The sequence below is a fragment of the Elephas maximus genome, chromosome 20 (genome assembly GCF_024166365.1).
Source record: "Elephas maximus indicus isolate mEleMax1 chromosome 20, mEleMax1 primary haplotype, whole genome shotgun sequence".
In the NCBI taxonomy this organism is placed as follows: Eukaryota; Metazoa; Chordata; class Mammalia; order Proboscidea; family Elephantidae; genus Elephas; species Elephas maximus.
Window position 1 is genome coordinate 21874956 of NC_064838.1, and position 5413 is coordinate 21880368.

Below are 5413 nucleotides of genomic sequence, written 5' to 3' on the forward strand. Positions count from 1 at the left end.
TACTTCAGTCTCAAATAAACTTGCCCAAGATCATGTAATTAGCAATGAGCAGAGAGTCAGGATTTGAAACCAGACCTTTGGACAGCAAGACCAGTGTCCTTCCTGGGATGTCACAGCTACTTACATTGTAAAAGAAGTGCTTTAAATGGTCAATGAAAAAAAAAAAAGGTAATGTGGCCACTCTAGTACTGATTAGACAAAATAATATTTTTCTTAAAATTTCTAGTATTTGATTTGAAAAAATAGGTTTCAGCAGAGAAAGAAGCAGATGGAGTTTTTTTGAGGGTGGAATAAAATTTTTTAAGAGTTAAAGAGGGAGTGCAAGTGTGGAAAAGAGATTATGTGGATGATGCTAACTGAGCTCTAAATTGTGAAAATAAAAGGAGTAGGAGCATGTTTAAGGAGCCTTGGTTGAGTTAAGTGCTCTGCTATTAAACCAAAATTTGGTGGTTTGAAACCACTGAGAGGCTCCTCATGAGAAAGACCTGGCTACCTGCTTCCATAAAGATTAAACTAAAAAAAAAAAACCAAACAAACCCACTGCCATCGAGTCGATTCTGACTCATAGTGACCCTATAGGACAGAGTAGAACTGCCCCATAGAATTTCCAAGGAGCGCCTGGAAGATTTCAACTGCCGACCTCTTAGTTAGCAGCTGTAGCACTTAAACACTTTGCCACCAGGGTTTCCGACTGTAAAGATTATAGCCAAGAAAACCCTACGTACTTGCTGTTGTTATTAAGTGCCATCAAGTCGGTTCCAGCTCATAGCAACTCATAAGACAAATACTACGGGGCAGTTCTACTCTGTCACATGGGGTTGCTATGAGTTGGAATAGACTCGATGGCATCCAACAACAACAGGGGCATGTAATGAGTGCCCAGACCTCCTCCAGGGGAAGAAAGAAAAGAGAAGGAAATGTTTGGATTAGGCAGCTAGTTGCTATTACAACTAGAAGGTTGGAACATCTGAGGCTGAGCAAGACATGAGACAGTGTGCCTTGCTCATGATAAACCAATCAGCATTTATTGAGGAGCCAGAGCCAGACTTGAGTTTGGCAAGCAAGGCACCTGTTGTAGGCACAGAATCTAAGAGGCACAAAAACACTCAGTCGTTAAGATAAATAATACTTACTATTATGTTTTTCAAAAACAAAAACCCATTTTTTTATGGGAAACCCTGGTGGTGTAGTGGTTAAGTGCTACTGCTGCTAACCAAAGGGTCGGCAGCTCAGATCCGCCAGGTGCTCCTTGGAAACCCTATGGGGCAGTTCTACTCTGTCCTCTAGGGTCCCTATGAGTCGGAATCGACTCGACGGCACTGAGTTTGTTTTTTCAGTTATGATGTTTTTAAAAGTCAAAATTAATGCAAGAAATCCATGATGAACAAGGTAGCAAAATTCAAAATACAGACAAGGTCAATTTTACTAATTTCTTTTTCTTCAGGCTCAGATATGGCTCAGTATGGCACTGTTACTGATCCCATTTGTATTCACAATTTTGATTTTGTAAAAGATCCAGGGATCAAGAGTTGAGTGTTGCAGCATGAATGGGACTCTCCAAGGATTCTGCTCAAGGGATGACAGATACTCAGTGCTGGGCTATCTCTTACGCTTCTGTTGGACGGAGAAGGTTTGTAAACCAAGGGAAACCTGAATTATTCCAGGGAATAGAGGGAATTCATAGAAGCCGTATATGTGGTCAGAGAAGGGAAGGAGAGATGAGATAGCTGCCTCTTGGGGAAGGAGATTTTCATTAAGTTTATGCTGTGTCTTGTACACTTTGGGTCTCTTCCCCTGTGATATGCAGATGACACAACCTTGCTTGCTTAAAGTGAAGAGGACTTGAAACACTTACTGATGAAGATCAAAGACCACAGCCTTCAATATGGATTATACCTCAACATAAAGAAATATTCATTTCTCATTGATGGAGTCTTGGTGAAGGGTCTCATTAGGGGCTGATGTCAAATTGTTGAAGACTGATAAAGAAGGGAGAGCTATAAGAACAGGGGTTGTCCACAGAAGGCCTTTTACTCCCCTATTATACAAAGTTTAATAAGGAAAAGATAAGGAAGGGTTCCTGGCAGGAAAAGGCTATAGGGTCCCAGCCTCTGAAAACGGAGGACACTATGAGCTGTCTCCATCCTTTCTGAATGAACTAGAAATTTCATAAAGGACTCCTAGCAAGAAATTAATTTTTCTGGAATCACAGTTTGCAAGGGCTCAATATTGAATGTTCCTGGATGTTGGGCTGTTACTACATATTCTTTTTATAACCTCTTACCGAGGTACTTAACAGCGCAAACTGGTGGGGTGTCTGTGAGGTACATTCTTTAAGCTGAACTAAATGACGTGAGTCACTACAGACCTGGTCCTTTGAGTGTAGTTCATGTGAACGTTATACACATCTGCTCTTGACCTTGTTTTGCATAAGCATAGTTAAAAGGTTATAAAAGAAATTTGTGAAATGCCAGCATCATGAGCATATTAAGGCTAAGAGCAGTAATTCCTGTTTTAAGGTGGGGTAGCCTAGACGTTGGGAGGCAGAACTGACACCTTAATGCTTGTATTAGCCTCACTTCTGACCTCGGATAAGTGCTCTAGAAGTCTGTTCTCAGTTAAAGCAGCCTTGTCTATTTTCCACATTAAACCCAAAGAGAGATCCTATAGCAGTTGTATTTTTCAAAAATGGCCACAGCAGGGTATCTGTACCATAGACTCTTCCAGTACCTTCCTGGTCCTCATCAAGAGATGTTTTTTTATTTCATCTGTCTCTGAACCTGGAATGTACTTTTTTGTTTTTTTTTTTTTTTTGTGGTGAAAAAATTTATATTTAGAATTAGCCAGCTGGACTCAGTTTAGATGATCCTGATTTTGTTGGCAACATCCAAAGCATCATAGTCAGGAGCCAGAAGAATATATGCCTTCTTCTCTCCATCAGGTCTGATCAAGCTGTTGACCTTGGCCGCATCAATGTCACAGAGCTTCTTCCCAGCCTGTTTGATCTGTTGGTTGTTGGCCTTTACATCCACAATGAACACAAGTGTTTTGTTATCTTCTATCTTCTTCATGGCTGACTCGGTGGTCAGAGGGAGCTTGATGATGGCATAATGGTCAAGCTTGTTCCTTCTGAGGGTGCTCTTCCAAGGATACTTGGGCTGCCTTCGCAGCCTCAGTGTCTTGGGCCACTGGAAGGTGGGTGAAGTGCGAATCTTTTTTATGACGATGGACGCCTTTTAGCACTGCCTTCTTGGCCTTCAACGTCTTTGCTTTGGCTTGAGTTTTGGGAGGGGCAGAGGCTTCCTTCTTCACTTTTGGCACCATCTTTGTAAAAAGGTGGAAGGTACTTTTGACCATTGTAACCAATAGAGTATGGCCAAAATAATGCTATCTGACTGACTACACAAGGTCACAACTGCTACCTGTTACCCTAAAGCCGCCATGCTGGAGAACTCATGTGGAAAGACTGCATAAAGGTAGAGTGTGATGGATGCTTGAGTAGTCTCAGCTGTTCCACAACTAGCTATTTGAGTCTCCCCAGCACAGGCACCAAAGTCCCTGGTGGTAGAAAAGGTTAACGTGTTCCACTGCTAACCTAAAGATTGGAGGTTCAAGTCCACACAAAGGCACCTTAGAAGGAAGGCCTAGTGATCTACTTCTGAAAAATTAGCCACTGAAAACCCTGTGAGCACACTTCTACCCTGACACACATGAGGTCGCTATGAGTAGAGTCGGGTCAACAGCAACTGGGTAGTGCAAGCAGCGGGCAAGAGAGTGAATGAACTTTGAATGATCCCAGCCCCAGCATACGTCCCCATTTAAAGTAGAGTGGAGCCCAAATGAGCTGTCCTTGCAGTGCCCTGAACAAATTGCTGATTCATAATGAAGATAAATATTGTCATTGTTTTACTATATCACCTTTTGGGGTGGTTTGTTATACAGCATTAGATAACCAGAAGAGAGACAGAAAATTCTGTTAGTGTCCAATAAACACCGCTAATGAAAGGGAAGGAAAGTCTGGTGGCGTAGTGGTTAAGTGCTACAGCTGCTAACCAAAGGGTCAGCAGTTCAAATCTGCCAGATTCTCCTTGGAAACTCTATGGGGCAGTTCTACTCTGTCCTATAAGGTTGCTATGAGTCGGAATCGACTCGACGGCACTGGGTTTTTGGGCTAATGAAAGTGACATTCTGGGCACCTCATATAAAACAGCAACCCCTTCTGCCACACTCTCAGCCCTTTCTAAACCCACTGGCATCCAGTCGATTCCAATTCATAGCAACCTCATATGGTTTCCAAGGCTGAGATGTCATCTTATGTACTCTGGACATGATATCAGAATGGGCCAGTCACTGGAGAAGGACATCATGCTTGGTAAAGTAGATGGTCAGCAGAAAAGAGGAAGACCCTCAACCAGATGGACTGACATAGTGGCTACAACAATTGGGCTCAAGCATAACAATGATTGTGAGGATAATGCAGGACCGGGCAATGTTTCCTTCTGTTGTACATAGATTCACTATGAGTTGGAATCTGCTCGATGACACCTAACGACAACAACAACAGTATTTTATACTTCCCTGATTCTTAACTTATTTCTGTCTCCCTCCTCTACTGTCTTAGTCATCTAGTGTTGCTATAACAGAAATATCACAAGTGGATGGCTTTAACAAAGAGTTTATTTCTCACAGTCCAGTAGGCTAGAAGTCTTAATTCAGGGCGCCAGCTCCAGGGGAAGGCTTTCTCTCTCTGTCAGCTCTGGAGGAAGGTCCTTGCCACAAGTCTTCCCTTGGTCTGGGGTTATCTCAGTGCAGGAGCCTCAGGTCCAAAGGATGCACTCTGCTCCCATCAATGCTTTCTTGGGGGTATGAGGTCCCCATGTCTCTCCGCTCACTTCTCTCTTTTGTATCTCAAAAGAGACTGGCTTAAGACAATCTAATTTTGTAGATCCCATCAATTTAACTGCCACTAATCCATCTTATTACATCATAGTGATAGGATTTACAACACATAGGGAAATCATATTGGGTGACAAAATGATAGACAATCATAGTATCATACAAGGGAATCATGACCTAGCCAAGTTGACAGATATTTTTTGTGGGACACAATTCAATCCTTGACATGTACTGTGCAAATTATTTGAGAGCAGAAAGGGGTTTTGATTGGTTCACTACTCAGGATTCAGAATGCATTAATATACAAAGTAAGTAATTATTGAAAGAGCACTTCAGAGTGCTCATTCCTTTAACAATAGTTAGAAACCAGGTACTTTATACTTCAGATTACTTATGCAATTTAAGTCAAATACTTGACTTAAGTAAAAATAATATTCTTTAGCAATCTTACTTTTCTTTTAGCAGAAAGCTGAACTGAAGTTTCGTTTTTATAGGTATTTTGCCCACCTCTTCAATT

The 5413-nt window shown here is 41.8% G+C and overlaps 1 pseudogene; it reads right to left on the reverse strand.

The window, feature by feature from the left end:
- Positions 1-2858: 2858 nt before the first annotated feature.
- Positions 2859-3324, reverse strand: LOC126064239 (60S ribosomal protein L23a-like; annotated as a pseudogene).
- Between the last annotated feature and the right edge of the window lie 2089 nt (positions 3325-5413).